The sequence below is a fragment of the Schistocerca cancellata genome, chromosome 2 (assembly GCF_023864275.1).
Source record: "Schistocerca cancellata isolate TAMUIC-IGC-003103 chromosome 2, iqSchCanc2.1, whole genome shotgun sequence".
NCBI classification, from domain to species: Eukaryota; Metazoa; Arthropoda; class Insecta; order Orthoptera; family Acrididae; genus Schistocerca; species Schistocerca cancellata.
The window spans coordinates 691,491,273-691,502,775 of NC_064627.1; positions in this window are offsets into that span (position 1 = coordinate 691,491,273).

Here is an 11,503-nt window from a genome sequence, read left to right on the forward strand (position 1 = left end):
TTTATATCCTCTCTACTTCAACCATCATCAGTTATTTTGCTCCCCAAATAGCAAAACTCCTTTACTACTTTAAGTGTCTCATTTCCTAATCTAATACCCTCAACATCACCCGACTTAATTTGACTACATTCCATTATCCTCATTTTGCTTTTGTTGATGTTCATCTTATATCCTCCCTTCAAGACACCATCCATTCCGTTCAACTGCTCTTCCAAGTCCTTTGCTGTCTCTGACAGAATTACAATTTCATCAGCGAACCTCAAAGTTTTTATTTCTTCTCCATGGATTTTAATACATACTCCGAATTTTTCTTTTGTTTCCTTTACTGCTTGCTCAATATACAGATTGAATAACATTGTGGAGAGGCTACAACCCTGTCTCACTCCCTTCCCAACCACTGCTTCCCTTTCATGTCCCTCGACTCTTATAACTGCCATCTGGTTTCTGTACAAATTGTAAATAGCCTTTCGCTCCCTGTATTTTACCCCTGCCACCTTTAGAATTTGAAAGAGAGTATTCCAGTCAACATTGTCAAAAGCTTTCTCTAAGTCTACAAATGCTAGAAACGTAGGTTTGCCTTTCCTTAATCTTTCTTCTAAGATAAGTCGTAAGGTCAGTATTGCCTCACGTGTTCCAGTATTTCTACGGAATCCAAACTGATCTTCCCCGAGGTCGGCTTCTACTAGTTTTTCCATTCGTCTGTAAAGAATTCGTGTTAGTATTTTGCAGCTGTGGCTTATTAAACTGATTGTTTGGTAATTCTCACATCTGTCAACACCTGCTTTCTTTGGGATTGGAATTATTATATTCCTCTTGAAGTCTGAGGGTATTTCGCGTGTTTCATACATCTTGCTCACCAGATGGTAGAGTTTTGTCAGGACTGGCTCTCCCAAGGCTGTCAGTAGTTCCAATGGAATGTTGTCTACTCCGGGGGCCTTGTTTCGACTCAGGTCTTTCAGTACTCTGTCAAACTCTTCACGCAGTATCGTATCTCCCATTTCATCTTCATCTACATCCTCTTCCATTTCCATAATATTGTCCTCAAGTACATTGCCCTTGTATAGACCCTCTATATACTCCCTCCACCTTTCTGCTTTCCCTTCTTTGCTTAGAACTGGGTTTCCATGTGAGCTCTTGATGTTCATACAAGTGGTTCTCTTATCTCCAAAGGTCTCTTTAATTTTCCTGTAGGCAGTATCTATCTTACCCCTAGTGAGATAAGTCTCTACATCCTTACATTTGTCCTCTAGCCATCCCTGCTTAGCCATTTTGCACTTCCTGTCAATCTCATTTTTGAGACGTTTGTATTCCTTTTTGCCTGCTTCATTTTCTACATTTTTATATTTTCTCCTTTCATCAATTAAATTCAATATTTCTTCTGTTACCCAAGGATTTCTACTAGCCCTCATCTTTTTACCTACTTGATCCTCTGCTGCCTTCACAAAGCTACCCATTCTTCTTCTACTGTATTTCTTTCCCCCATTCCTGTCAATTGTGTCCTTATGCTCTCCCTGAAACTCTGTACAGCCTCTGGTTCTTTCAGTTTATCCAGGTCCCATCTCCTTAAATTCCCACCTTTTTGCAGTTTCTTCAGTTTTAATCTACAAGTCATAACCAATAGATTGTGGTCAGAGTCCACATCTGCCCCTGGAAATGTCTTACAATTTACAACCTGGTTCCTAAATCTCTGTCTTACCATTATATAATCTATCTGATACCTTTTAGTATCTCCAGGGTTCTTCCATGTATACAACCTTCTATCATGATTCTTAAACCAAGTGTTGACTATGATTAAGTTGTGCTCTGTGCAAAATTCTACCAGGCGGCTTCCTCTTTCATTTCTTAGCCCCAATCCATATTCACCTACTACGTTTCCTTCTCTCCCTTTTCCTACACTCGAATTCCAGTCACCCATGACTATTAAATTTTCGTCTCCCTTCACTATGAATAATTTCTTTTATTTCATCATACATTTCTTCAATTTCTTCGTCATCTGCAGAGCTAGTTGGCATATAAACTTGTACTACTGTAGTAGGTGTGGGCTTCGTATCTATCTTGGCCACAATAATGCGTTCACTATGCTGTTTGTAGTAGCTTACCCGCGTTCCTATTTTCCTATTCATTATTAAACCTACACCTGCATTACCCCTATTTGACTTTGTGTTTATAACCCTGTAGTCACCTGACCAGAAGTCTTGTTCCTCCCGCCACCGAACTTCACTAATTCCCACTATATCTAACTTTAACCTATCCATTTCCCTTTTCAAATTTTCTAACCTACCTGCACGATTAAGGGATCTGACATTCCACGCTCCGATCCGTAGAACGCCAGTTTTCTTTCTCCTGATAACGACATCCTCTTGAGTAGTCCCCACTCGGAGATCCGAATGGGGGACTATTTTACCTTCGGAATATTTTACCCAAGAGGACGCCATCATCATTTAATCATACAGTAAAGCTGCATGCCCTCGGGAAAAATTACGGCCGTAGTTTGCCCTTGCTTTCAGCCGTTCGCAGTACCAGCAGAGCAAGGCAGTTTTGGTTATTGTTACAAGGCCAGATCAGTCAATCATCCAGACTGTTGCCCTTGCAACTACTGAAAAGGCTGCTGCCCCTCTTCAGGAACCACACGTTTGTCTGGCCTCTCAACAGATACCCCTCTGTGGTGGTTGTACCTATGGTACGGCTATCTGTATCGCTAAGGCACGCAAGCCTCCCCACCAACGGCAAGGTCCATGGGGGGAGGGGGGGGTGGAGGTCACGTATGTTTTCTCAAATAACCAAAGAACCAAAGCTTCTTGCAAAAATGTTTCCCAACACAAAATTAAACTATATCAAATTTCAATAAAATTCTTCTGGGTTTGTGACCACATTGTTAATATGTAAGACTATCAACATTTTCTTAAATTTTATTGATTGTGACAATGGCCGGGGAAGCCTACGTTTATATACATTAAATTTATTACAAGAAATCTTTATCTTTTTTCTCTAGGGATAATAGTTTCCACTTTGCTAGGGATGGTACAATCAGATTATTTTAATGTTTTAATGGTATAAGACTGGACAAAGGCCAGAATAACTTGCACTCTGGGGTTACCATACAAACTTAATTATGTATATAGATAGTTTGTCTATAGGTTTTGGTGAGTGAGTCTGTGTTTATCAAAATATGTGACATAAATGACCATACTTTTTGACTGCATTGACTTGGCAGCTTAAGTGTTTTACACCCACATGAGACCGTAAATCTTTGTGTTTGACATAAATTTCAACTTGATAACCTGACCTGTTTCTGAGAAAATGGGGTTGTAACAAACGGAGAGACAGACAGATGGACAGGAGTGTGATTCTGTGAGGGTCCTGTTTTTACTGAGGTACTCAACAGAAAAAAGTAATGTTTATTGTTAAAAGAAGTGGGTTAAGATCCAGTATTAAATTTGTTGTATACTACATTTAAGTGGTAGAACCCATATTAAGGGATAAATTGCGTGATGGGCGTGTTGTAGGGTGGGAGAATGGGTGGTGGGTAGATGAATGGAGGAACATAGGTGAAGGGTTTTCGGGGATGCACCCCCCCCCCCCCTCCTTAGCAGGTCTACCAACTGAAGAGTGTGCAATAAAATCCCCACTCTCTCTGCCCCACTATATCATAAAAAGCCACTACAGGGTGTTTCGCTAAGTCATACAGACCTTTCCTTAGCTCGCCTTATGAATCACTGCCACCACAATGCGCACACATGCACGGGCGGTGTTGATTTTCCACAAAGTGCAGTAACATTACATGGAATACAGATATGAGTTACCAACAATACTAATGCAAGAAATACATATGGACCGAATGTATGTAATGTCTGCACACTGTTTTACACTGGTAGAGGAAAGATTGATTCTTAGTCATCCTGTACAGAAGCTGTAGCATTCTACCAGGAAAGGCAACTTCCCCTACCATTTAGTGCTGCACGCTTTTCAGTTTACAGGTGGGCTATTCCTCACTAGAATTTCCTGTCTGGTTTTCCCATGTGAGTAGACTAACTTCACTGAGCTCCTGTTTGTATAGTGGAGTTATTTTTAGCTTCTTATGTGATTATTTGCTTACAGTTGTTAAAAGAACAATTATGAAAAAAATCTCAACAGCTGGAGCTGTCAACTGTCTATTACATTGAAGAGCCTGCCCCATGTATAACATGCTCTCATTTTGTATTCGACAGTGTTGATTTCATTGTCTTAACTATCAGTGGCTGGAATACTTTTCCCTTCAGGCGGGGTGGGGGGGGGGGGAGGGGGGGTCAAAAGCATCACCCCAGTCTAAGCTCACCCAACGTCACAACAGGTCCAGAGTCTTAAACTGTCTCTCTCTGTAACAGGTCACTGAGGTACTACGCACCTTCAGCGCATTTCACCAGATTACTGTTCTAGGTTTGAACATAACTAGTCCTATTAAATCAGACATACTGACGCATGCTTTGCAATATATACTGTGGATGTGTGAAAAGTGGCTCCACTTAGTGTAGCCAGTTCTACAATGCCAGCAATTCCTAAAGGGAAGAGGTTTATGCAGCGTACCAGTAACACAGTTAATGGTGAGAGAAGTGCAATAACTTTCTGGTCATTCATGTATTCACCACCAGGTGAGTAGAAAAAACAGTTGTATGGTTTTACAATATGCTGTCAACAACAGACAGCAGCAAGGTGCCACTTTTATCAAGCCAGCCAATCCCTTTCTTACTAATACTACATAGATCATTAATATCACACTTACAAATTAAAACATTTCAGCCACTGTTTATAGAAATTTATTTTACAGAAATGCTCTCTTAACAATTGCAAATTAGTACTCACTCAATGAACTCCACTATACAAACATGAACTCAGTGATGTTATTTTGTCTATGTACATAAGAACTGGATGGGAAACAAATTAAAAAGCAAATAGTGCTCATGGTAGATGAAATTGCCCTTCCCAGAAGAATGCTACAGTTCAGCATGATAAAAATAAATTTCTCCTCTAGCAGTGTGCAGAGATCTACACAGAATCTGTACATATGTTTTTCTTGCATAATTTTTACTAGTAACCCATATGTGTATTCCATATAGTGTTAATCTACTTTGTGGAAAATAAACAAACCCCAGGAATGACTGCACACTGTGTCATGAGTGTTTCATATGGCAAGCTGTGGAAGGATCAGTGTAACTTCATGAACATCTTTGGCTTTTGTGACGTAGTGGGGCACCTATGAAGAAGGAAAGTGCATGCCCACAATCCTGCTGTCACCTGCCTTCCCTCGTATTACACACATATAATATTTTTCTGTAACTACTTCATTTAACAATAAACACTAATTTTGTAATATTAAAACCCTACATTAGAAATCTGCAGCTTTAACATCCTCTGCAACATGCAAATATTAGTCTATAGAAAAATGAGTAGGACCATTTTTGTAGGAATGTAGTTGAATTATATTCTGGGAAACATTTTCACTGCACACTGCAATTTTCAAGATATTCAAGAAAAAACACAAAAAGTAACCATCAAATGACGACATTTTTAATAATTTTAATAATAATAATAATAATAATAATAATAACAATAGTTAAATGTAAACGTAGGCTTCTGCGGCCATTGTCACAGTCAATAAAATTCTTCTCGTTTTGAGGCCGCACTGTCAACAATAAAATACACCCGGAAGAAGGCGCCTTGCAACGCCGAAATGTCGAAAGTTCATAGTTGCCAATGCGACTTCAAACCCAGAACAATTTTATTGATATACAACTGTTATTCAGATAAATGACTAAAGAAGGAGAAAAAGTAATACAAAAGGAATTTGTAAAAGTATACATGAAGGGCTATGAAGGAGATAATACCCCTCGTGTTGCAAAATTGCTGTAATCATTCCATGCAAAAGGAAACATACAAGAAAAAAAAAATGTAGATTCATCAACATTTTTGTAATATACAGCATAATAATTAAAATGTTTACCAAACATATAATACATTAGATTTTTATCAAGCAAAGGAACAAACTGGCCTTAAAAGGTAATATAAACTTTAAAATGGACCATTATTCAAGCTGTGAATGAAATTATTAATGGAGCAATGAATATGTCTCGGATTCATACTCAGTCTGACAAAATCTGTATGAAGAGTCTTCAATTCAGTTTTCTTTAGCATACTAAGAAATTCACATATCAATACTACAGCTCCTACTGAATTGTATCTCAAAGGTGTGAAATTCTCAATACAGAATTAGGGAGGAGTCGTCATACCACGGAAAATATTGTCAGCACGTCTTCATTATGTCTTCAGACCAATAAACTGAGAAACAGAAATACATGTTAACGAAGCACACCTGAACCACTTTTGTTTCGATAATGATATTTCACTGTTTTCCTCTGTTGTAGACAAGCTTCAACAACTAATGGAAGTATTAACACATTTTGGACAGTTGAAGTAGGCTAGATGGAGTGAAGAGCAAAGGAAGGTAAGTTCACAAGCATTGTGTTTCCCAAATATTGACTTACAGCAGTGACATATGAACTGTGATTATAAAAAGCATTTGAAAACTCCAAGCTGCTTAGTGAGCAGTGGAGAGAAATAGGTGGACCCAAAACTGGAGCATGTACGAACTGTGATTTCTCTCCATCACAAAACCTTTCCTCTTGTTTCTGCATAGTTTAAATTTTTCAGATCAGTTTGCATTTTTTTTTTTTTTTTTTTTTTTTTTTCCTGTGGCATGAAAGACGTAGTAACCTAAGAATACCTCTTAAAACTGGTCAGGATTTAAGTGAGCCTCTTGAAAGGCTGATATGAAGTTTAAGAAATTGAGACATTATAAGAAAGTAATGCATTTCAAATCTTTCCTTTATGTCCACTGCCATTCCTTATAAAAAGGAGGGGAAAAAACGGCATCTACAATTTCTACAGGACTACACACACACACACACACACACACACACACACACACACACACACACACACCATTTCGTGTTTCACAACTGAGAGCTAGTTCTCTCATTTTGTGTATACTGATTTCTGAGGTCATACACAACATAACCATTTCAGGTTATCTTTTCTTGAATATCATTCACAATAATAATATTTTTACATGTACTGTTTAGTTCTTCTCTACACTTGTTCAACATCTCTTAGATCACTGAAAGACACTGCCTACACAGTCTTATGCCAACTCTTGACTGTTGCTTTAGCACTGAATAAAGATATACCACTCCAGTGAACAAAGGAACAATACTCTCAAATTTTCTGCCAACTAGTGCTGACAGTGATAAGAGATGCAGTAGTAATAGTGCCTTCATATTTACGAAACAGAATATCTCCAAGGCAGGTTGTTGCTGAAAAGCAAACTTTTTGTTGCTTTCACAATTGTGTGACTTGTGCTTCATCTCTTCTGCCAAGCTCATACACTGCCCCACTCAGATAACCACAATTAATGTCTCAAATTGTCAGACAATGCAGAGAATTAATTGAATGGGCCTCATACAAGTAATATATTGCTGTCTGTTTTGTTATAGAACGCAAAACCAACTAGGGTCATACGCTGCCCACATCAGAACTGTATAACATGAAGACAAAGAGAGGAGTTAAACATGACTACACATTAATCGCAATCAGTGGATGAGAAGACAGCTAAGAAAACGGTGATGTGGAGAAAGGTCTATAAAACATGCCAAAAAGAAACGGAGGTCTTGAACTAAAAATTAAATTGTCTACACCATATTTCTATGGTGGATAAAAAAGTAAAACACAGTCGACAGCCCGCGCGTCATTCGCTAAAACAGCCGATAACTCAGACGGCAAACAGAAATGTGAATGTAAGTGGTTAGAAAAAGGGCATTTTGTCAGAAATGGCAAATCGTCAAAGGTTGAGCACAAATTGGTGGGCAAGCACCACCTAACAAATGGTAATGGCTAAGAAGATAGTGCCCGGTATAAAACCTAGTTAAAATAATTATCACACGGCGAGAAGGCCGAGAGGAGATCGTCCAAGGCACTGGGATTAATAAACCGGAGCTTGATCCTATGAAGGGAAGAATGGGAAAGTGACACCACCTGCTGACATATGTCAACACAGAGATTATCGGAGGGAATGTAAGATCTAGCGGGCTGAGGTACAAGAACTGCAGTCTTGGCAGTAGTGTCAGCAGCCTTGTTTCCTGTCAGACTGACTTGGCCAGGAACCCACATAAGGATCACAGTGGCTCCATCAAGAGAGGGCAATATATTAAAAAGTTTTTTTTGGGGATGGAAGAGATCAACATAGTCTAACTGATCAAAAAGTGAGAAAAAATATTTTCGAAAATTTTGTCCCCCTAAACTCAATAATCTTGGCAAGTAAACATTAAAAATTTATTCTGATTTGACTCTTTCCAAATGTGGCAAACTATACAATTTGCAACACATATTGAAATAGTTAGAGCCCTCTGCTTCCCTTCAATTCTCTTTCATTTTCCTGTAAATGCTGCGAGTCTAAATTGGATTTAAAGCAAAATTAAAAGTAGACTAAGCTGCCTGACAAATTCCTCACACACAGTCATTATCTCTGGCTAATGAGACCTGTAGCCTATTCACGCACGAGTTCCCGGAGTTAGGCCTGAGTGCGCGGAGTTCACTGTGGCCATGTGACAGTATGTGACCCCCCCCCCCCCCCCACTTCTTGTTTTTTTACCCTTTAGGAAGCACTTTGTCTGACAGCTTAGTCTGCTTTTTAATTGTGCTTTAAATGTGTCTGTCTGCCACTCAGTGCTTCCTCTATGTGGCGAGTACCAAACCAACCTATTTCATTGTTGTTACATAATGTGTTTCTACAAATGAATACAAAATTTATCTTATGAAGCTGCAACAATGAAAGATGTTCACTTGAGTTTATAGTTATGTTCACTAGAGGCTAATTACTATTACTATTTTGGCACCAGCAACAGTTAATGTATAACAACAAGTCTCTGCGGGTCAACAGAAACATCCGATCTCACGCGTCGGCTTTGACCCGTGACGTAAGGGTGTTGTGGTGTGTGACGTCATTACGGCGCGGAGTTTGGTTTGTGAGTGTGGCGTGTTTGTAGATGTCGTGTTGTTGTTTGTTGTGCCCTCTGGTGGTATGTTCATGGTTTTCGTTTGTTTGGTGTGTTGGGCTCAGTTTGCTGTTGGTCAGTGGTGAGTGCTGCGTACGTCTTTTTGAAGCGGAATTTTTATTAGTGAGTTAACGGTTTTGTGTGATGGTTAATGTAATGATGATTGCTGTACGTCGGCTGAGTTTGTTATTAAGTGTATTCGGTTGTGGTTTTTGTTCAGGAATGGATATGAAAGACCGGATTAATAGTTCTCGGTTGAGGGCTATTTTCGTCTTTATGATACGTATGCGACGTTTTTATATCCGCCATATTTGGTATTCGTATTGGGAGATGTTTTTGAGTTACATAGGTCAAGGGTAGTGGTCGATCCTAAGTTATGGGATTGGTAGCTGCTGTTGAGCTATATAGTTGGAGGGAAGTGTTCAATCTCAATATTTGGTGGAGTATGTTGATTTTTGTAATGGGAGATGGGATCGGGAGTTGCTGTTGAGCTATATAGGTCAAGGGAAGTGTTCGATCCCAATTTATGGGGTCGGGAGCTGCTGTAGATATATGTAGGTGAAGGGAAGTGTTTGTTCGCAATGTTTTGCGGTGTATTTTGATTTTTGTATTGGGGGATGGAATCGGGAGATGCTGTTGAGCTATATAGGTCAAGGGAAGTGTTCGATCCTAATTTATGGGATCGGGAGCTACTGTAGGACGGGTAGGATCGGACGCTTCTGTATTTCCGTCTCTGCACATTATACAAAAGTGAACTTCAAAATTGTGTGTCTCTTTGCTAAATCCTTGTTTAATTATAGCTCACATTTCAGAATGATCTCTCTCAATGACGCAGTCATACAAATGCCAGGACAAATCAAACATTTTTTATTACACCAAACACCTGAAAAATTTTGATCATGCTTTCTTAAATAGCCTAGTTTCATTGCATAACAAAGGCATTTATTGTTTGTTTCAACTAACTGCTACACTCTGAAATGTTTTTCGTCTTAACTAATGTCAAGGACTGCTTTCCATTTCCCAAGCACAAAAATTATTTCTGGCCTACTATTTGCGATAAAAATTTTAAACATAGTCTGAGTATCAGAACATCAGCAACACCAACTATAAAAATCAATATCAAAAACATAAATCATTAAATATTCTTTTCTTTCTTTTCCTGTAATCCATAACATCTCCTATACTGCCACACAGTAATTGGTACCCCTTCTCAGAATTCTTCTGAAACTAATGTTCCACTCCCTTTCTTGTGTGCATTCCCTTCGAAAGTAATTGATGTACTTTTTTCGTAAAAGAAGAAAGTAGGTATGAATAAAGTCTTAACTTGGAATTATTTCAGGAAATCACTGAAACTTTGATGGTTTACAAGAAGTCAAACGTCTTTGTCCTGTTAGTATATTAACATATGAAAGTAACTGCACAGCTCACGGAAAGTGTTCTAGGGCATGTCATTGAAATCTATCATTTCGAATGCTCAAGACACGATTTCCTAGTAGAGAGTGAGAGAGCGGAACTTAAAAATTTATGTCTTGTTACTTTTCCTACTTCAGATTAACACATCAGACTTTGTCATTTGTAAGTTACGAAGTTAACATTTCGGTACCAAATCGAACTACAAATTGTACAGGTTCAAAAACTTTGGAACGTATATTGTTCTTGTTGTTTCACAGTATATTTCAGTAACGAATTGTGTCCTATGTTGTGCAAAAGGTAATTTACAGGTCCAGTAAAAATCACTATCATAATTCTGGGTCTCATTAAAAGCATAATTGCTGACGGTATGGCATCCCCATCGAGAACACTAATTGCTTCGTGTACACAAGGCAGAATGTGATAAAACGGGTGTTTTGAGCAGTATATCAGCACATAATATACTTAATCCTCGAGATGTTAGTGAACAAGTGATGAGCGTTCCGTGAGTTATGTGACGTTCTTGGTCCAGTTATAGCTCAAAAGTATAGGCAAACCGCTGAGAAATCTAACGAAATATTTTATTGAAAGTGTCATCAGTTAACATGGAAATTTCATCGTGATGGTCCATCTGTATAAGGGTGCAGACATCACCCACTATAAACGAAACTAGATACTTCTTTGAAGTTAACTTTAAACATTTATTGGACAACATACAGAACCATTGTGCACGTAAGAAAACAAATACTATCAAACTATAAATACCTTATGAAAAATGACGGTGCAGTTCGTTTAGTCTTTTTTTTTTCTCCAGAGAGTCGAATTATCGGTCGCACAGAAATAATTTTTTTTAAATACAGGGGATGGAGAAACTGTTTACTAGGAACTTATGTAAAACGAGCATTGCGCAGTTTCTCCCAATATCGACATCCTTAAAATGTATAGATAATACAAGTTGCATCGATTGAAGTGGCATGCGAAATCGATGTGATGCTTGCATTATGATAAAT